At 44.3% G+C, this 23,266-nt stretch overlaps 1 protein-coding gene across 3 annotated transcripts in view; it reads left to right on the top strand.

The window, feature by feature from the left end:
• The window catches only part of LOC143342399 (discoidin domain-containing receptor 2), a 192,359-nt gene that overhangs the window by 7,519 nt on the left and 161,574 nt on the right, over window positions 1-23,266 (top strand). The window contains exon 1 of one of the 3 annotated variants that reach the window (XM_076766226.1): window positions 7,570-7,651. The exons of the other annotated variants lie outside the window; for them this stretch is intronic. The gene's annotated coding sequence lies outside the window, so the exon portion shown is untranslated. Of the gene's footprint in view, window positions 1-7,569; window positions 7,652-23,266 lie in introns of those variants that run through there. 3 annotated transcript variants of the gene reach the window in all.

Below are 23,266 nucleotides of genomic sequence, written 5' to 3'. Positions count from 1 at the left end.
ACTTGCGTTGTTAATGAGCAAAATAATTTATTCAAACGACAGATATATTTGCTGTATAAAAAAAATTTATAATTTCATTCACAAGAATAGAAGTTGACCGATTGCATTTATCTCCAAGCACGTCGTCCAGTTGTGTCCGGATTGATGTAGATGCTCGTGTCTTTTTTCGAAATTCTCGCGTTTCGTGGGATTAGCATTCCAGCGTGCTGGTTCGTGTGCTTCGACTATGGTGTATGGAATTGGAATCGATATTTCCTGGTACTGCGATGATTTAGAAGGAAGTTGGAGAACGCGTGGTAACAGATACCGGGTTTTTTGCGAGCTCAGCGAGCACGACGATGCGCCGTTCCCCCATGACTCAATATTCGAGGAACTGCGACGGTGGATTTATGGCCGCGATAATAGTTAATAAGCTTTCATTAAGGATTCGGGGAAAATTGCTCGCGTATCTCGTGAAATATTCGCGAACGTTCAATTACGCGCGTTCGCGATAATAAATTTCCCAACGCACGGTTACTGTGCGTTGTCGAATAGAACGCGTTATAGAGCAGAAATTAAATGAAAATTAGCAACGCGTTTTCGGCGTTACCTAATTAAAAGCGCAATTATTTAGGAGTTACACCCTCACTGCTCGTGAAAATAGCAAACACAGACTGGACCGAAATTTCGACGTCGATCCACGGGAAACGAGTTTCCCTCGCTATTCGCGTTCGACGCTGAACTCGCGAAATTCGACTAAACTCGATTTTCCGTGAAACGGAATATTACATCCGGAAATCTTTATCGAGAAAGCGACTTATTTATTTTTCATAGAGTCGACGAATATAACGTCAGGTTAGAGTTTTATCTGCTGAGTCGTGTGACTGGAGGGTCGATGGGATTCACGAACGAATAGATTTTGTTTATTTCTATATGCTGTTTGAAACGTTGTCTAGTTTAGTAGATTTACTATCTGGACAGATTTATTTAAAAACCGTCACTGTCATTAAAAACGTGAAATATCAAATACACCATCGAACATAGGTATTATTTGCATTATACTTTGGACAAATGTCGTGGACTGGAGATGGAAAAATGGCGCGACAGTCAAGTGTTCCATGGAGAAGAATAAACCTTCTTTGCGGATCGTATTAGGTCAAACATTATAGTCAGCCTTCCTAAGGGACAATTGCTCGAATCTGTCCTCATTCTACTTACTCTCGCAGAGCCCATTCTTCTTAAGAGAATCCTCTGGTTTGGAACTTGGAAAGTATCGATATTTCTTTTCTTACGCGTTTTTGATATTACATCAAAATTTTTTACGATCACGAGAATTTAAATACCACCGCGTGCAAGTGAAAATCGTAGGTCGCAAGATGGCTCGGTTTATTTTTTCACAGCCTTATTCGTATTTAACGAGTACCGTAATGCGATTAAACTAATCACTGAACGTCAATAGCGGACTTGATTACGGTAAATACTGCTCGCGTAAATGAAACCTTCGTGCGTCGCAGTATCCAACTTTAATTCACTTTTTCTCGTACTTTTTCACGAGCGTTTCTAAAAATTCCGATATTCACGAAACTTGGCAATCCCATAAAGGGAACGTGCATATTTATTCATAACGTAGAATAAAATTTGTTGACAGATATCTAGTGCTAAAGTCCATCTGATCTAATACGTTCCAGATTATGAATGGAAGTTCTGTGTAAACGATAATTACTGGTTAATTCAAGACTGTTCGCTGTTTCTCCCCGCGATAGGGAAACGTTGGCGATTCGTTAACTCCTCGTAGATATCGCGTAGCGTCTTTTATCGTCGCGTTCACTCAGAGGGGACAGATATTGCTCGCGTTGGAGCAATTATAAGGTCGCTGGATGTAACGAACGATGACGCCAGGTCATCTCGAAGACGCGGCAATTTACCGCGGCACTTTAGGCGGCGTCGTAATGTGCAAGCGTCGCGACATACCGAAACCTTAATTTCGTACGAACAAAATATTTATCGAGTACCACGACCAGCCTCGAAGTAATTGCCAGCACGACGTCGTCGCGTTGAAACGGCTCGGGCTACATAATGAATAATCGGCCTGTTCGCCGAGTGATCACGCGCGTGAGATTACAGTCACATTTTCTGCACGGTACTGTCAGCATCGCGTGCGATTAACACGTCGATTTCAGCCGTCGGGGACTCGGCTTTCTCGTAAACATTTTTATACGGATTTTCACGATTAACGACGCCATATCGGCCGCGAGCATCGCCGCGTTGTTATTACCGTCGAGTAATTCCTCGCGTTAATCGTCGTTACCGTTAATATATCCAGCTTCTTTGTCTCGGTCTCGCCAACACGCGAGACTACACCTTGGAGATACGATAAAATGTTTATTATCCCGGCTAAATTATTTAACTAATGAAACGACGGAGTCACTCTTGCAAAAAGAATCGTGGAAAACGTGGCTACCGGTACATCGAGAAATTCTCTGCTAAATTGGTCGTCACGAATCGACAGAAATTTATTTCTTTAAAAATAGAACTTACTAATTATTAATTCGCAGATTTTTAATTTTTGTAATATTTATTTAAGCCTGTTTCCTGTGCACGTGACATTTTGAGGAAGGGTATTTCTGATTTGCAGCAGGTATTCGAATCCGTATCTAAAACGATCGTTCGCCGAATAAAGATCGAGGGCGTTTAATTTAGGAAGCAGTCGAAGAAGCACCTGTTCGACTGCTAGAGGATCGCGATTCGGTAGACGAATAGTAGCAGTTGTTTGGGTCAGAGCCGTCTTCATCGGTCGGATTGCATCTCGACCGCTTTCCAAATAATCTCGCGTGCGATTCCTCGTCGGGCACGTCAGTCTCGTCGCTATTTCGAGTTGTCGTTTAGCTCGGGGAAAACGCGTCGGGTCCGTGCACTCGGACAGTAAAGCGATCCGTTCCACCAATAGAATTTCTGGACCACCTAAGATCCGCAACGGCACGTCGTTACGTAAAGTCGACATCTGTTCGTCCGCAAACCATGCGACCTGTTCCCTTCCAAATCGATCACCACGAAATAAGAATTTACAGATCCAAGGTAAAAAGGAAATATCAATAAATACCATGTACTTTTTACAACGGAGATGAAACTGCTTTTTAAAAATGCAATAATTAAATTAACACCCCTGAAAGAGGTGTCTTCTGGCGGGAATTTTAACTTCTCGAATTTTTAAAACGAAACGAAGTTTCCTAAATTCTTCGTGAACCACGTTACATTTCAATTTTACTAAAATACCACGGACCAAGCTCGAAAGTGATCGATTTGGTATGGAATGGCAGTTGTATCTTTGGACCAAGAATCGATCTTCGTGCAGTGGCATGCACCATCCCAATGTAACACGCGGAGAACTCCGAGATGCTCTCGCGTTAAATTTCCTTTCTCATCTAACACGCGCGCCGTATCTTTCACGCCTGATATATTTCCTTGAGGGCAATGCATCATTTGTCTTAGCGAAATATGCTTTTCCACCGATACCTCGAGGCCCGTATCGAAATACCGAAGGAATACATTATATTTATCGGTGGGGGCTAATACCGTTTCCGTGCCATAAACTACGGCGCGGATAAAAATGCCACCGGACTGTTTTTCCGTTATGCGAAAACCACCCACGCATTATCACGCGCGAAAGTAACGAGAAAGCCGCCCCTAATGGCGTTACGTTACACCGAGATGTTATTTAAAAAATTATTCCGACTGGACGACGATACAGCGAACGAAAGAATTACCACTTCGTAGGTGCCGGTGCAACGAACCTTCGAGGTGTCTTTCCATGTAAAAAATGTGACCGTGATACAGTTGGAAAAATTATGTTGCCCGCGCAACAAATCTTAACCCCTCTGACCCGACGGCGTTTACAATATTTCTTTCCGCGCGTCCGACGTGAAATCGAGTGTTGGGTGTTCGGATATAGCGTATCGTATAAATCATCATAGCTTCCGCGAGAGTTATGGTTTCGAGAAGTGGTTCACACTATTATCTACAGAACGGAATGAAAAGCAAGACAGCCTTGCTCTTGTTCTAACATATTTTCTAAGCCTCGATAAGATGTTCCTAGGGTTGTTTCTAATAGAATAATTTAAAAAAAAAAAATGCTCTATCGTTACAGTGTACGAAACTGGGTTGATGACTGTACTAATCAATCCGAGCCAGTCGTTGATCCTATTTTTTGCTAAGTTGAAATATTTAGCGACGAAGAATACGCTTGCCAAACGTGTCAACATACTCCTCGCGGTGAGTGTAAATTGATTCGAAACGACAGATTCGACCAACTAGCTCATACCACTAGAAACGCGCGCGCATCCCCATCAATCAGCGGTCGACAAGCTGCGGTTTTTGAATAAATTACTGCTACTTTTGGCTCGACGAGGAACGCTCGCGAACCCGAAAATTTCAAACGTTTTTAAAGCACTGCACGCAAATAAACACAGTTTGTTCGCAAACTACTCGATGCTATAAGTGAAATCTATCTTATCTATCATATCTTATTTAACTATCTTGTTGACGCAAAGGTGGTCGAAATAAAGAAAATTTCAAATCTAGAAAAATTGCTACGTTTCGATATTCTCGACTCCGGGGTGGCTCTTAATTTTCCCCTTTTTTTTTAAACGCCTAGCTTTGAGTTTTTTCTCGACCGGAAGGTTGCTTAGCGACCATTACTATAAGATAACGAGCGAGGAGAACGCGTGTTCAGCGAGCGGTACGTAAAGCGTTTCGGAAAACGCGACTAGGTGCAAACTTCCGAAAGGCGATAACTCGTTCTAACCCAAATAGCCCCTTGCAGGGTTGTAGGGGCGATCCACGGTCGACCGTGGCCCCGTTTGTCTGCGTTTACTCGTTTGTCGCGCGAGTTAGTGGTACATGTACGTGTTACGTGTTCCTGCGGCGGGGCGTACTCGAGGGCAAACAGGAAGCCCGACTCCTCCGCAGGGCCGGTCTACCGGTTTGCACCACTATCTGTCCGCGGCAGCGCGGCGCAAACATTTGTTCAGGACAGGGGACGAAACCGGGACGGGACCCGAACGGCGGCGATGCGATATCAGTAATAAGATAACAACTGTCAGGTGAACTGTGCCCGCCATTCTTGCTCCTGCTGGTCTCACCTTCTCCCACGGCGTGTTTCTTCGACCAGCTTCCTTCGTACTCTGCCTCTTCGGCTGTCTGTTCCGCAGGATCGACGCCTAACTTACGCAGACAACGCATTTTTATTTATATTTCTTTAACGTTGTATTAAAGAACGGATAAAATTGATGGCACCTTGGCAAGAGAATTACATAGGTAAACTTAAAGGTATTTTATATTTTTTGAAGTACAGAGTTTACATTTATAACTTGTATTTTAGGGACAAAATGATTTGTCAGCAATCGAAACATTTTGCAGAAATTTGCAAATTTGGAAGATATTTATACTTAAGGTAATAGTTAGTACGATTACGCGTCGTTATAGGGGGTCGAAGAAATCAATTTCGTTCTTCCTCGCCAAGAAAGAACATTTTCCACCTAGTCCCATGCGAAAACTCGAAAAAGCAAAGTACGAATTTTTTCTCAAGGGGGATATCCGACTGTAGTGCGCGCCGCTTCGTCGTCGCTCATCGATCAAAGACGGGAAACCTTATTACCTGGGAATCGCAACCCCTAAGACGAGCTATGAGTATCGCACAGAGAACGACAAAAGTTGCCTCGATGTATTCTAATAAGTTGGGTGAAAGTGGACTCTTAGCTTTTTATATTTGCGATGTTTCAAAATTCTGAAGGTGGTGTAACTACTCGAGTGTAAGATCACGTTAACATTTTTAAAAAATATGCACATTTCATACACGAGGCTGGGATCAGTTGAAAATTTGTGTTTAACGTCAATAAATGGAACTACCGTATAATTTAATCCAGAAAGTAAATGGGATAAAATTGTAGACACAATTAACACGCGGCACCGACGTCCGTGTCCATCGATCGTTTATCGAGCTGGTTTTTCTCGAACCAGCGTGAACATACAATCCGCCACTCCGTGCAGAAGTCCCTGGAGACACCTATTACCGTCGGTGGACGTCTTCCTTGCCGCAGGACCCCCGCGGGTTCCGTTCGCAGTGCGAAAACTTGGAAGCCAGAACCGCACGCGGAGAACTATCGCGCGGCAAATATTGATCAATCGAGACAGAGAGCCCGGGCTGATTGAATTAAAGTTGGTGTGTCGAGGCGTCGCGCGATCGTTTCACTATTTCCCGATATCGAATACCTGATCCCCGACGATTACTTTGTCTCCCTGTCGCGAGACCCGTCGTCGGAATTGAAATCTTTCGAATTCCACGGATATATATCGGCGTTCTTACGGCCACATAATAGCATCCTCTCGTTCGAGAGTCCCTACATGAATATCTGGATGCACAAGGAGAATATCCCAGAGTATTCTTCTTGGTCCGGTCGATCTCCGTGTTCAGACTCCCTCCGTCGCGGTACCGACGGACAAAAGAAGAAAAGAAGCACCGCGTATACCGTAGGGAGATCGAGAGAAAAGCCAGTAGGAGTTTCACCAGACAGACCGCTCTCGCGATACTGAATATTTAACACCGCCTTTGGTAGATCGGTATTAACCTGCAGTCGTAAACAATATCACCTAGGTGATCAGATTAGAGTTTAATTATTCCTATAATCGCGTGATATATGCTAGCAGAAACTTATAGGTAGGGGATATGGGACCAATAAAAGTCTGTAATCCCTGTGTCCATCTTCTTGCAAACGCACAGTAGTCTGGCTCATTATTCGAACCGACTAGCGGGCATTAGCGAGAAGTTGGCTAGCACTTTCGACCAATAACGGCAATACATGGGGATCTAGGGACCAATGAGACCCGCATTCCGTTCGCTAGCCAACTTCTCAAGGACGCACAGTAGATACGCCACTAGGCTGACCTGGCGACGAGGTGGGGGCGGTATCGACTTCTCCTCCCCACCTCTGGCATCACTGGCGTTTCTTTCGATCTCTCTATACTATATACGAGGCATAAACACGCGTTACATAAGCCTCCCGGGCTCACGGCGTGATCCGGCTATAATAAAAAAGAAAAATAAAACAAGGATCCTTCGGTGGGTATGTGTAATGGACGTTAGTAACTGACTCGGCCAGCCCCTGGCCTAGTGCTTTCTGCCCCCTCTGTGTTTGAGCGTGTTTGCGCGTGTGCGCGGACGCATTCACGTCTCTACTTGCGGCAACCCCGGGACGAGGAAGGACCGTACGTACGGGCAATGGGTGAAGATTGGCATTGGGTGTTTATAAGGCCGGTGTCGCGACCAATCCCCCCATTTTCGTACGGTGTGAGAGTCGAGCATGTGGCAATAAACAATTTGTTACGTCGAGGGTCGGAGCCCGCGGCATACGCTCTCGCACATTATATCCATCTTCTTCTGGTGCACGCACGGTGCACCTAACCCGGCGTCGGCCCCGACCGACGCAACAATCAATAACGACGCGTCACGTTGTTTTCTACGATACCTCCGTTCACGTCGATCGTTAACCCCTCGATAATCGTTGCGGCCGGTGCTACGATCGGCAACTGGTTCGATTCACCGCGAGTGTCGTTCGCCATCGATAACGACGCGATCTCGTCCCCGAATCCAACAAGGAGACGCACCAAAGTGTTAATCGTACGTTTCGATGAAATTTAACCTTTAATAGTAGAGTACAGTGGAGACTTTTTGACTCATCTTTGTTTTTCTAGCGATAAAAGTAATCGAAAATATAGTTTAGCAGAATTATTCTTTTCGCGGCTTTTGAAGACTAAAAGACTCTTGTATATAATTTCATAGCACTATGACATTTTTAGGATAAAATTTTTCGGAGAATTTGAGGAAGCATCTTGTTTTATAATTATAGCTTTTTTTAAGCCAATGACTTAAGACAAAATAAAAAATTAAGTGAAGGAAAAATTCATGCAGAAACGGAGGACGAAGGTATTAATTCGACGATACTGATGATATTTAAAAATTTTCATTCTCAACTGTTTTAGTACGATTTCAAACGACGAGACTTTTTGATACTTCTATACGTTTGTGTTATAAAAGTATACTATCACGTTAAAAGTTAACAGGTTCGCGGGGAACTACCATATTCGATACACTTTCGATCGATCGAGTTTTACAAATATCTCTGAAATGAATTTACAAAATTGGGAGTCAGAAATTAAGAAACTATGAAGACTTTTGTAGACGATATAGTATATATTTCTGTCTATCAGGAAACGAAAAGGATTACGCGGAGCAGTAGGATCAGAAATGGCGAAAAAATTATTCCCGTCTATCCGCGTTTCGCTCGTATTTCGCGATGTCGTTCGACAGTGGGGGAGGAAAAAAGTATCGCACCGGCAACGTTTTCGTCAAATTAACGCATAAGCAACCGCTCGTGTGTATAGAAGCGCAAGAATGCCAGCGAAAAATCCACTTGACTTTGGTTTACGCGAAGACGAGGAAGCGTTGAAAAAGGGACGGCGGGACTCTTTTCTTTCTCGTCGTTTTTTTCCTCTCTCTCTCTCTCGTGGAGGCTAGCCGGCGGCGTTATACGAACGCAGACGATAACGGGGAGGCGCAAAATAAAATGAGATCGCATTATGCGCACTCGTGAAAAGGTCCCGGAGGGGCCGAGGTCGCTTGCGCATGGATCATATAGCTGCCGATGCAGACTCGTATAAAAGTGTTTTGTATCGCGGGTACACGTGCACGTGCACGCACACGTACGCGTTCGCGTCTTTTTACGCGAAACTTGCATCGCCGTCAGACCTAGACACTTTTTAAACAACATTTTTAATACTGTTTCGGGTAACACGGTACCCCATTTTACGGTTTTTCGATTTTTTAAACACAGATTTCTAGAATGAAATTTTGTCCATTTCTGTTAGTGACGTTTCACTAAAATAACAAGAATTATTACATGAGAAAATGTACATTCGCTAGGAAAAGCATACTTCAACCCTTCAAATACACCCGTACGATGTACTAGTCTTCAAGCCTTTTATGTTTGCGAATCAAATTCTATCCCCTAAAAGCCGTACAGTATTTACCTATTTTTTGATCTTTTCTGTGACTCCTTAAAAAATCATTAAAATTTAAATGACAAGCTTTGTGGTGTCTCGTGAGATCGAACTTGAGGGGTTAATGGATGAAATTAGCGAATGTACATATTCGTGAAGTTCATCCTTTGACTGCAACGCGCGCACACGAAGTAGCGTTACATCAAACAGTTATTTCTTATTTGCGTTTCGAATAAAATCCTCCCCGTTCCGGCGTTGTGTCTCGTTGCACAGAGGAGCCGTGGAGCGCGCTGATAAGATTGCATTTCGTGAAACTGAAGGGTGTGTGCGCGGACAGGGACGCTGCGGTCCCTTCGTTAGAACCGTGTGTCTATTGACGCGTGGCAACCCTGATTCTCTCGCACGCATCGACGCGCCACCGTGAATTCTTCCCTCGATTTTTTTTATTTCGAAAGTCACGCTCGCCCGGTAATACGAAGCTTCGTCGGGCGCGAAAAAAAGTACACTGTGTCTACGATTCGCCCGAACGATCCTGCGATTCCCTCCAACCCCCGCCCCCTAGGCTTTCATTCGTTAAACCTTTTCGTTTCCACGCGTTTGTATCGCGCTTCGCGAAACTTCTGACTGACGTCGACCGTCAGGGGCGCCGCTCTGTGAAAACCGCATGGTAACCGAACTCCATTAATCACGTAGCTTTCGTCGCTTAATGAAAGGGCAAAATATCGCTAACCGGAAACGCAGGATAGCTGGATGGATGCCGGGGCTAGGGGGGAGGGAGCACCGAAGTAATGCGTGTGTCGATGATAAACGAACTCGCTAGTTGTCAGTCGTGATTCTCGGTGTCGACCAGTGTAACTTTCCCGATCAAAAAGGAATTTAGGTGATAATTCATAAGACGATAAATAAAGTTTTTGGACCCTCTGAAACGCAACTTTCGGCGAAATTTTAAAAGCAGATGGGTATTGGATAGTTTCACGTTTAATTGTCGAGAACAAGTTTCAAGATTGTGACCACCTTTATATTTTTTATAATTTTCCAGAAGTTATACAGAATCGAAGAGATTGAACCACGAATAATTAATAGCGTAGTCCCGTTTAAAGAACAAATAGTCCCCCCATTGGAGAATTCAACATCGTCCGTGGCATCAATCTTTCGTTTCCCGGTTCAGAAAAGTGCCACTCAGTTTCTGGTATCGCTGTGTCTTTGACTACGAGCAAACGTAAAACATACGCTTAATTATGTTTTCCCATTAGCAGCGAGACCCGTAAAGTCAAGGAAAGGAAGTGTTTGTTCGGCGCAACGGTTTTGTCCCTAGATCGCTAAAATATCACACGGCGCTTCGGTGCTGGAAACTTCGGTGATCAACGTCGCTTCTCCGACGCTTTGTTTCCGCTCGGGGAACGGAAGAAATATTGTAAAAGCAGGAAAATACGATCCCCTTAAAGAGAGATTGCCCGTCGTATTCTCTAGCTCGTTACAAAAGAGACTGTTGTCTTTACTTTTATCGCATCGTTCAATTCGTTGTTCACTGTTTTCGTTTAGTTGTCGTCTTTTTGTTCGTCGGACGGGAAATGTACATTCATCGATGGGTCCCTTTTAGCGGATAATTCGTTCCGCGATTTAATTCAGATTTCTCTTTGTTTGATACGAGGAGGGGCAGTATCGTCGAAACGATTCTCTTGTCTCGAGTTTTACCCGGGCGACGGTTCGCCGATTTTCAACTTCGTTGACGGTGCGCCGCGGAAAAATTATATTATACTCCCCGTCGACCGAAATTTCAACGGTAGTTATATTGCGCCCGCGTCTTTTCTTATAACTTACGTCCCGCTGCGGGGTAAAAAGAGAAGTTACTCCCGCGAGTACGTAACGGCGGACAAGAAAAAGCACAACGCGGTTGGGCGGTTCTATTAAAAAACTTAGGGCCAACTATTTTAATAAAATGCAGCTTGCACGTCGAACGGAACGTGCGGCGCACCGTCGGGCTCGATTCCTGGAGCGACCGAAAAGGAGACAGCTTTCCCGCGCAAAGCTCAGTCGAACGAGTTGAATTTTGTTTGCACACGATGCCGTCGGAAAAATTGAGTTAAAAAATTCTATAATCTCGTTACTCTGTTCCAATTTACGTTTGTAAACTTTAACGATTACGCGTTCGGGAGCAATTCGACAAACTTTCGCGGTTTATATATTTAAGAACGTTTTAATTTGTTGCGTTAATGCAGCAGCAACACACTGGCGAATAGAGCATCGTTTCAACCGGGCAGGCCGCCTTGATTCTTTTTAAAAGTTTGCTGTAATAAACAGCATTGACCGTGCGTCGTTAAAAAGAAACGAACGAACACTACTCCTTTTGAATTTTAAATAAACTACAGAGGGATGTTTGCCCGCCGACAGTCGAGTTTTGGCTTTCACCGGGGCTCTCACATTTATTAAACGCCACTCCATGCTGGACCGTTTTGTTTCCGAGATATGTTGATGCACTCACGATTCAACGGGCTGTGAGAATACGGTTTAAAAATGCTTTTACTTCTGCCTCGTACCGATTCATAACTCTGTAAGAAACTTCGATGAGATACAGAGATGAATTCGTGCCCAATTGGCTATTAAGCTAGTACTCGCTGCACGAGTTTTTTAATACCGGTATTAATACTGCCAATTTGTTAACAAAATTGCACAAGAGTTTACTTTCTCAGCACAATCGTTTCTATAAATATATTCTAAGAAACTCTCATTTATACTCGAATCGCTACACAATATTTATTTAATTTAAAAATGTCACCTTTTCATAAATTTAGCTTTTAAGTTTTCAATTTTCTTGAATTTCAAAATTCTTCCCAGTTCGGTAGTCATTTTACTGTATTCAGAATTTATTGAATTTGTTTTGGAAACGATGAACATCGATAACTACGTATAATGATTTATTTATGCGACGACGTTTCAGTTACTAAGCATTGTAGCTTTCTTCAGGAGATATGAAAGGAACTTTAGAACCAATGATTAAGATTGCAACGAATGTTACTCCAATGAACGTTCAATTTAAAATTGAATGACCAGTCTGGTTGTTGGCGTGCTCGAGCGATCCGCTTAAAGATTGCCAATTCAGTACCGAGCGTTCTAATAAAAGGGGAAAATAAAAAATTCAGTCGTATTCGAAAGCAGCCTCCACGAAAGTAGCACGTCCTATCGCGAATCTCGACAACCTAGCGGCAGATCGCTCGCGACTCGCAACGACAATGAAGCAGCAACGATCGTGCCTTATTACACCGTGCATACGTCAAGAGTACGCAACCCGTTTGCATTGTAAGTTCATTAATAACGCGACACGATCCGAGATAACGTTGAAAAATGGACACGTGGTCTCTGCCTCTGCTCGCTGGGTACCTTCTGCGTGGATCGCAGTCACGCATGAGCGGAAAACACTTGTCGCTCGAGATCGGTTAATTTATCAGTGTAGCGGTTAACTACTACCAGGGAAAATGCCAGACGCTGTACAGAATAAGCTAAAAATAAAAATTCCGCATAAAGAATACACAACAAATAAATAATCCTTTCAGAGTAATTAAACTTTGAGAATAGAAGAAGTTATTATTTGAGTTATATTTGTCGAAAGAAATATTATTTCGTGACTTCACCATCTGTTAGAAAATCGTTCGTTCAAGAACTGTCTGCTTGCTTGAAATATGTCGATGCACTGTCATGCGTAAGCCACATACGACGTACAACATGTAATGGAACTTCTTTCAGTAACTCGTGCAATTGATTGCTCGAGAAATTGACATGAGATTGACCCGTTAATCTCTCATCAAAGGAGACAGATCCGATTACATTATCTCCAATTATCGCTGCCCATACGTTTACACTGAATTATCGTGGACGAGTTGATCGAAGACTAGCACGTGTACTTTCTTTGGCCCAATGATCGGTATTGTGAAAATTAATTGTTCCGTCTCCGGGGAATTTAATTTTATCGATACAGCGGATACCAGTAGGAATCTAGTCTACGAGTTATTTTTACACGAAAAAATCGTCTCGATTTTAATGATTTTAATTCAAAGTTGTTGTCAAAAAATTATTACGGTATAAAAATAACCAAGTTTCGAATTTTTATCACTATTCTTGCTTTGCTAATCCGCTGGTGAAACTGGCTCGTGTTACGATACGGGCCGTATAACGCGGAAAATCACGCATTTCCGACAAATTATCGTCGACATCGGCGCAACGCTGTATATTTTAACGGCACGTCGATATCGGTTGCGATACGGAGGCGATTATTATTCATGTCCCCATTTATATGTGCCGCGTGCTACGTCCTTTATTTTACATGGCTGAGCCGAACGGTGGCTCTTAAAAATCCGATTCGCGCGGCCAGGATCTCTCGAGTCCGTCCAAATGAAGCAAAACTCGCGGCTGCGTGCGCGGAGCGTTTGAATTTTAGCGGCAGCCATTCGTAGCTCGGGCGAAATCGCCCTTCATATACATAAAACACGCGGGGCAGCCCCCGTATATGCATATGGACGCCGCGGTTGATGACGCGTGACACGTGCGCGTCGTCGTTGGGAATCAATTAGCCCGACATGCACCGCTGCCCCTGGGATACGTGTAACACCTTCCCCGCCGAGCGGACGAACACTTTTCGGCGTCCAACATCGACCGACGCACACATGCGACCGTACTCATACCGTAGGTGTTTCGAAACTACTGGTATGTACACGCTTAACCGGTTAATTGAAGTCGCGGAGAAAAAAACGAAAGCATTTTAATAAGCTTACGATTTAAATCGATAACGCACCAACGAAAATCGTACAAGCGTGTACAGGTACATTTGAACCGTCGTTTTCCGAATTAACGCTCGACCAGCGGACTCTGGATTTCCGTTTCGAGTCGCGAAGTTTTGGTTTTCAACGAGTAATAATAGTAATATTAATACCAGGCAGAAAAATTCAATCGTAAACTTTGCGTTGAAACACGACGTAATAAAACGCGTTCGAATTTGTTCGAAAATGTTTTGGAATCGACGATGCAGTTTGTTGGGAAATGTTTTCGTAGCAATGCGTCAAAAAGTCCGTGGCCGTCGATCCATATGTTTTCGACGAACGAAATGGCCGGGAGCCTGATGTCCAGCGACTATCCAAGTAGCTTCGGGTATAGGCGCATATGCACGTGTAATCCCAGAAGGGTTTATAGGCCACCAACGTCGCCATATATGTACACGAAGTTACATACCTCCGGAGTGATCAGCTATGGTAGGTCGAGGGGAATGCATTGAGGTTTCTACAACCCTCTCGCGCCACTCCACCCGTTAATTAAAACCTGCTACGCGCGTGTGAGTAAACACGACTGCAACGACTCGTGTCAAATTTCGCTGATCATTTTCGGTATATAATTGAAAAAGCTTCCAATAACGACGTATCGCTGTTATTTTTCGCGTACTTTATTTATCGCCGTTGATGAATCCGCGAACGAAATTTTGAAACCGCGAAAGATAGGTAAACGAGGCACCGAGAGTTCAACGACAGGCGGACATTTCATACGATATTGCACAACGCACTGTGGTCCGAATTTAGGAAAAACCTTTAAAATTATAATCGCAGACTATAACTCGTATCTCTTTGAAATAATACAAATGGGGATCGTTATACTTTCCTGAATTTTTCGAAATTGAAACTGTCAAATAAAAAAGCAGAGTACCCTGTTGTACTCTGTTTATTTACCTAACAAAATGAAACAACGGGGTCGATGCATCGAAGCAATATTCCACTTGTTTTGGCCCGTTTGTTCCTTAGGGCGCAACGAAATCGATATGGAAACGATAATCGTAGAGTACTTAGCATACCGGTATGATTTTTCGTCTGTCTACTAGATTGCGGTTGGCCCGTTATCCATTTATGCACCGCAACGAAGTGATATGTGGCAGTAACAGGGGTCAATATTATCCAATAGCAGAATCGATCCATAATTATTAAGCAAACACAATGGAATGGGTTCCAAAGCATGCCTGGACAAATATGATTACATCGTTGATGTGAACATTCCGATCAATATAAACTGCGCGGCGGTATTCTCTATCCAATTACGCTTATGGGATTCTGTCTGTACGTCCGTGGAAATCAATCCTCGCTGACCGTGCATCGATGGTATCGCCTAATTAGTTTGATTATCTCGCGACTTCCTGGAGTTGATCATCGAACAAAGACCGCGTTGTGCGGTGTTTTCAAAAGTAAACGGATCCGCTTTAAACGCCCTTTGTCCATTAATACACGCGTTATTTAAAGGCATTCGTGTAACTCTTTTTTCGATGACTTTTTTGGTCGAGCTTCGTCCGGTAGAAACGACGACCTACATACGGAACGATTGAAAAACATTTCCACGAGAGAGTTTCTACCCCCGATCTAGCCGGTCTATTTCCCTGCAAACAAGTCCGAATCACGTCACTTCCTCGTAAATTGCATCCCAGACGGAAACAGACTGAAAGTTAGGAACGATCGGCGCCCGTGGCGTTTGCATTTGATTTTTTATTGCGCGTCCTCGTACTCGCGAGACCGGTGTAACGTCGAGGATCGGGAAATTGCAATCTTCAGACCTCGTTTAAATTAATGTTTACCAAAATTTAAATTAAAAATTTCTCCATCGAAGCAGGATCTGAAAAATCTCGATCTTGTCGAGACCGCAAACGCGACGACGTCGAAAAATTCGAGCGTCCGATAGATGACGGGAAGATCATGGAGACTGACTCGAAGCGTTTTCGGATGAGAGTAGTGGTATTTATCGAGCGCCTAATTAACAGAGTCTCGAGGTGTTCTGACCCCGAGCATTGTGCGGGCCACGTTGCGGGAGGAGTCCCTTTACGAGCCGCGAGCGGCGAGAATTTAATTAACCTGTTCTGCATTTGATAGCCGGCAAAAACTTCCGGTCGGTGTCTTTTGTGAAGTGGTCGTAATTAATATTCCTCGACAGAGGCAAGGAGCAGAAACAGCGGGTTGCAAAAGGAGGGCTGAACGCAGGCCTGTTGCGAGAGGAACACGCGACGCTGCCTCTTAAAGGCGGAGCGGAAGAATTTTCGGATGACGAATTCGTTGCTCTTCGAGCGTTCGCACAGAACACCGCCGTCGGAAAGAGTTTAATCGGACGTGCAAATCCATCTATCTGGAACAACCGCGAGTATTCCGTCCGCTTTACCTTTACTCGCTCGGTTTCTCATACTTTAGCGGTTATATTATGTTTAACATATCAAGGGAGTCCTCGTCTACGTCGCCCTCGATCGTCGACTCGCGGATTTGGCTGTTTACGGTAATAAAACTTGGAAATTGAAGCCATTACTAAATTTACTTTATTATAACGGTGCAATATTTCGTTAGATTCGACTGGTTCACAGTTTAGAATTTTTTCCTTGCTCATTCCATTTTTCGTACAGTGGAGGCGAATTACAACACCAGCAGATTCAATTTACGAATCACGCCTGATACTCGTTTTAATATCACTGTAATCGTACTACAAATCATTGAACATAGTCTACACGAATATAAAATTTGCTATATTACAAACGTCTGCATTTGTTCTGGATTAAACGACGCACAACGAGACTAAACGTTGACTGCTTCTCGATCTTGGATCTTCGAAAGGCGGGATTAATACGAATGGTGGTATTTGTTCCTCGGTATCGAGGCTAAGAGCAGCTCGATCCATCTCCGTAAGATCGATTAATGCGAACGTCGATATTTGTTTTCGGTTAAACGCCAAGTATCGAGACGAAGTATTTCTCCCTCGATTTCCGAAACATATCATTTACTCGAAACCTCTCGTAGCTTCGGCGTGGGCGTGCTAAAGGTCGTGGAGCGAGGAACTGTGTTGGTTCATTGGTTCAGGATTCGCAAAGGTTAGCCAATAGTCGAGGTCTGCGATACTTCGTGGAGGGGGTGGTCGTATGTCGGTGATTATCAATAACTTTTGGTCCGAAAATTCGCGAGTAAAATGCGTGCAATAACGCTCCTAATAAACGATTCTCTGAATTATTCGCTCGGTTGTACGTTGAAGATCTGGCGAGATGCAGTAACGAGTCCAATGGAGGGGTCGAAGGGGTTGGAAAAAAATGAGAGGGAAAATGGAGGGTGTAACGCGTAAGAGAATGTTCGGTCAAACGAGAACCGGTGCCTTTTGCTCGGAAAATCGAGTAATAATATGATACCACGTACGATATATTATGTTCCATTAGCAAAATCTCATCGTGCCAGGCCTTAATTATCATTAACAACAGCGAAATCGATAGCGTTCTCTCTATCTAGCCGGTCCAGGTCGTCAGGTTTCACGGAGAGCGTCGATAAGCTATACAGTGATACGGAATAATTCGCAATAAGGCAGAACCCTGCGAACCGTTCTCGGCCATTCATGAGAGTTCATCCTTTATCACAGACGGCAGCGCACACATGTAAAACGGGCATGTAAATTCTCCGGTGTCTCGGGCCAAGATTCCTTTCGCGGAAACGAGAAAACGTGGTTGTACAGAAATTGCTTTGCCGTGTTTCGCCCGCGTATACGATCTCCCCCTGTCTCCTACCACTTTTTCCTCACCATTTTCTTACCTCGGTCACCCACACCGTTCCCTCGCCGGCTGCATGTACACGAATGGAATTCGCCCGTCGAAACGTAACGCCGATTGTATTTCACTTTCGACGGGGTTTCCCGAGCTCCTGACTTCACGGTTAAACCAATGAACGTGCAATTACCTTTCTTTTACTCTTCGGAACTTTCTTACTTTGATTCAATTTCGTGGATTGTCCGGAAACTCCGCACGACCCATGAGATATACCAAAGAAACTCTATTTAAATTAGAAATACAGTAACGGCAACGTCGGTTTGCCTTCGAGAAATTGGAGAAAAACGTATCTGTAAAGGTAATAAAGCCGATACAGCAGACAGCGAACCGTAACGAGGCTGTTGTAATTAATTTGCGCCCCGCGTGTGGATCTTCCTGAAACGCGCGCGGCGAAGCCACGTTGCCTACTGATGTGGCTCGTTCGTTGCGACAAAGGAAACGCAAACAGGGTTCTCGCTCGAGTATGTACCAGAAGTATATTGAGCCAGACACACAATAACTATGTATACACATAATTAACATTGCAGTGAAGCAAAACCTTGAATAAGCGCGAAGATAAAGAAATTATTTTATTCTATCTTTTTTCACGCATTGACTGTCAGACCTAACCCCTCGAATTGTTCACGAAAACTTTGCTTTCAGACGATTGAAAACTATGCATATTTTTACATCGTTAAAATTCAAGAGTCCTATCCAGATTTATTTTCTTTAACATCTAATCTTGAAAATTAGATTATATTTCTCAATTTCTGGGGATAGAATATTTAATCTGAAATCCCTTGTTATTCGATGTTCCCTAATAATTATTTCGGAACAAACGAGCATTCATGCGAGTGATTTCGAAAAAAAACTGTCAGACAAGACGGGGGAAATGAAAATGAGAGTCGAAAGCCGCGTATTATGAACGTTGCGAGACGAAACAGTTCCCAAGCGCGGCTGACAGATGGATAGGGTAGCTGGTGGAAAGAAAAGCGAGCTCATTATCGATTTCTCTGAAACGTCCTTCCTACTTTTGCCATTTATCGTTGAGCGATTGGCGCCAACCGACTTTCCGCGTTCGTTTATCGCTTTTATTAATTGCTCGGTAATCGAGAAATCCCGAACGGTCGTAACGTAATCGCGCGTCATTGGAATTATCGACGAAGTCGCGTCTGCCTCGGTCACTTAACAGTGCTCGCTTATCAATCCTCTCGCATTAATGACGGCAGTTACGAATTAATAGCCGTGCGTTAAGGTTAACCGCGTTCCTCTTCCGGGTTTCTGAACGCCGACACCCAGTTTCGCGCGTTCGATTACGCGGTTATCGAAAATATGTTTGCCGTTTCGCGGCAGGAAATTACAATAACGCAACGAGAGCACCCTACCAACACGACGTTTATGTAACAAGAGCAAACACGGAATACCAGATGGCGGAATATCATTACATCTAGCGTAATAAAATTAGCCCACGAAATTACTATTATAATTATAGTTCAAACGAGGTTCTCACAATGATGCAATGATAAACAAATATTAACTTTCGTGAAGAAACATTCCGAGATCTGTACTTTTCGTCCAAAACTTTCACAATTTTAGGACCCCCATCGAGTATTTTAAGCACGAATGGAGCAACGTTCATTCATTCCGTAGCATCAGGCAGTCACGACACGTTGCAATGCGCGTTTAGATAACGCGATCTAAATTGCGAGCAATAATTCTCCCCCTTCGACGGTTATTAGCAATTATTACGAATAAGTTGATCGCGTTGCCCGTGAAAGTCGACGCTGAGGAGGCAAAACATCCGGTTTCACGCAACGAACGACGGTTTTCTTCGCGATGACTGGCATTCGTATGCGTTTCTCAAGTATTCTCGGTAAGGCCAACGACTCTCTCCGCGCTTGTATTTTATCTGTCGAATCGTTTCGTCGACCGAGCGTTGGGAGATGCTGGAAGAAAAAAAGTGTTTCGTTCTGGCATCGCTGACCCAGGACAATGGACGAGGAATTTCTGAACGAGAGATACATAACGCGTAGAACGAGTCTCTCCCTCGCAGTGACTTCGTTTAGGCACACTTGCCTTAAACGAGATTCAACGAGGAGCCTTATCCCGCCGGTCTACAGCGAGATTGCTGATTGCTCCCTTCGTTCCTTTAATTTACGATGAATCGCGCGTTGCACTCGTAATAAGGCCGGTCGCGCGACGTCTCTCGTGCTGAATGGTCGTAAGCTTGCTATTCGTGTAACGAGCTGGTGTCATAATCTTGATGCGTGCGCTTCTGTCGCGCGAGTTACAGCGAGCACAGCCTCCGCTGCTTGCTCTCGCGATCTTACGAACGGTTCTGGCATAAACAACGAACGCGAAGTCGCGTTCGGTGAGTTATTATCATTTCTTAATTAACTCGAGAGATTCCTATTAACTTCTTTCCGCTCGTGGCCGTTCTGTCGCGAACGTTTATTACCCCGTGCGCCGAGCGGAGGCAGTAAAACACACGTTCGGAGATGGCTGGCCTGGATAAAATCCTCTCGCGGGACTCTCGACGGTCGATGAGGCGTGGTATTCCGGAAAGTAAAAACCGATGGGAACGGTGGACAGTCTTCTTTCGCGGGGGCTTGCATTGAAATGAGTTCGGGGGTTAACCGAGCGGCTCGTGATTTCGCGAGACAGCCGCGGCGGATAAAAGACACGCGATGATTCGACGTTTCTGGCTTTGGTCGCGACGTGAGAACAACCGCGAAACGCAACGAAGACGCTCTCGACGCTTAGTCGAGGCCGCGTACCGTCGAGCGTCCATTTACATAACGAGATTATTTCAATTTTACCTAGCGAATGGAGCCGTAACCCTGTATGCAAATCCGTGACACGTGAAAGGCGTGCGATCGCGGGCGTTTGAATAAAACGATCTTCGGGTCGCGCGCCCTTTTGTGCGCGACGATGGCCGCGCACAAAGCGGTCCCAATTGAAAAATTCAACGACCGGTGTGTAATCTGTCATTTGCGTTAAAAACTCTGCGCGACGCGGCGACCTCGCGGCAACGACGGACAATCGGTTCGCTTGATAATCGACAAAAGGGAGCTGCGCACCGTTTGTTCGACGTCGCAGTTACGCGTCTCTAATTACATTCCGGTAGGAGATTAAAAAAACAGTAACGAGTTACTTGCTCCCATTCCGTTTGCGAGCGTCATTGTTCGGGACACTGCGAACCGTGGCCGACATCAAAGTAACGGCCAGTTTGAAAACGCGGATACTCGATTGCTCAACCGTCGCTGCCAAGGGCGAATTACGCCGCGACGACGGATCATTAATTCATCGGGAACTCGACAATGGATCCTTGCCATCCGGTAACCGGTTTATTTGCTCGAGTGCGACGTCAAAAGTTATTCGAAAGTAGGCTAACTGGCCGGAGGGTCCGGCACAAGGGAGGGTCTGTAATCGCGTGTAAGCTTCCATTTTCATCCCCGTCCGTCCAGATTCTCTCTGAAGAGGGTGGACGCGCGCCTGAAAAGGATTTATATATATCGTGATACAAGGGATACAAGGACCGCGTCGAGTCACGGATAACAGAAACGAGGACGGGGGATAGAAAATGAACGAACAACGAGAGGGGGATAGAGAACCACGGGCAACATCAAATTCAAGTACCGCCCTTTTGTTCGGCTCGCTAAATTATTAATGGGCGCCACGTTGTAAGAGCCACGCGAGCCTCGTCCTACGGTTCTCGTGCAGTTTCTGCATATCCAGCGACGTGAAAGGAGTTGGACACCGGGCGTGACATAAATATGTAACGTAACGCGCTGCCATGAAAAATGTACTCGAGATTATAAGCGAACAGAAGCAACCAGCAAACGGGACTCCCGTCGTTCCGTGGGTAGCTGTTTCCAATGCCCATCTAGACGTTGCCTTCGCGACGTTATTTTGCGCGATGCCTCCGCGTTTCCTTGTCGCACAGAACACGTTCCTCGCGTTGGAAGAATAGGAGCTGGCAGATTTCCTGCCCGGGTCGAAGTTCCAACTGCATTCAATTTTCCTAGACATTGTTAGAATATTGTAAACTAGCGTTTTCCCGTAATTCGTCTCGCCTGGATGTTGCTTCAACAATATCTGTTAAAGGTGTGCCGTACAATAGAAACTAGGAAGCGTATACTCTTATGTATACCTTTATGAATGCTGGTTAGCAATTATGCAAACATTCTGCATAGAAATTTAAATTCACTTTCAATTAAATAAACAATTTATAATCCAGTTTCACCAGTTGTATAATCAGTAGGAATTGCTGAAACTTCATTGGGTGTATAACGTCAAAGTAAATTTCAAAATAAACATAGAAGATAGCAAAAATTATAGTAGGTGATGTGATCATTAGGTAGAGGATGAAATGCCCTTTAAAATGAGCGTTTGTGAGAGTCGATAGCTTTATTAGTTCCGGAGATATGAAGATTTTAATTTCAAGTTGATGCGGTGGCTAGTTTCGAAGATATGAGCATCCGAAGTTTGTTTACGTTTTTAATGCGCTCGCGCGAGTTCATTCATCCCCCGCGCGCGTAGATAGTAGACAGTGCGTAGTAAATTCTTGGAAATACTACGTCTTCCTGGTCACGTGACTGTCTCGACTCACGCGCGACAAGGAGGTACGACGCAACGCGTCAGACGGAGACAGAGATAGTCAAATTAAGAAAAATACCCTTTTACATAACTTACGATATCTCGAAAACGGAAGATCCGATCGACAAAAACCAAAAACCACTTTAAAGGGAAGGCCTTGCCGCCTCTATCAATGGCTCAATAATTAATAAAACACTAATGGTCTCGGAACTGCACGCATCTAAACTTTTAGTATTTTTAATGCGTGTTCATAGCCTTTACTAAGGCGGAGAGCGGAATTTTAAAAATTACCTTTTATATAAATTACGATATCTCGAAAACGGAAAGTCGGATCGACAAAAACCAAAAACCACTTTAAAGGGGAAGCTTTGCCGTTTCTAAAAGTGGCTCAGTTATGGATAAAAAGCTAATATCTTCGGAACTGCATCTGTGTAAAGTTTAACTATTTTTAATACGCGTTGTTAGACTGTTCTAAGACAGTGAAATCTGCAGATTCTCTCCTTTCATCTTTCCTATATAATTTCTTATTTACATTGAAAGCTAACCAGAATTTGATACCAAATTTTGTCCATTTTTTAACCCAAAAAAAGTCGAGGTATATTTAATGTTAAAACATCCAAAAATCAAGGCACGATTGCCGTAACTAACCCGATTCCTCTCCAGACAGCGAAGTAAATTGCAAAGATAAAATTTCGCCGGGATAATAGAAATGCAATGTTCGGTAATGAACCGGAAGATCACGATGCGGAAAATTCGCATTATGTTGGGGGACCGGGGAAGCTTCGGGCGAAGAACAAAACGGTCGGAGGTGAGTCAAAGCACCGTTCAACCCCTTGTGAAAATTCGCGGCATATTTCACGGGGTTTCGGGTGCAGTGTATCCGATGCCGATAGTCGATTCCGGCCGGGTCGACTCGCGTGCACCTTTTTTCCCCTGAGTCTCGGCCCCGGTAATCGCATAGTCCGATATATCGGCGATATTTTCGGTGGATCTAATATTAATTCCGTCATAAATCAGAACGGATGCCTCGATGAAAGGACTCGCTCAGATTTATTGGTTGACAGGTATGAC

The sequence above is a fragment of the Colletes latitarsis genome, chromosome 6 (genome assembly GCF_051014445.1).
Source record: "Colletes latitarsis isolate SP2378_abdomen chromosome 6, iyColLati1, whole genome shotgun sequence".
NCBI classification, from domain to species: Eukaryota; Metazoa; Arthropoda; class Insecta; order Hymenoptera; family Colletidae; genus Colletes; species Colletes latitarsis.
This window is presented reverse-complemented; position numbering and strand designations above follow the sequence as displayed.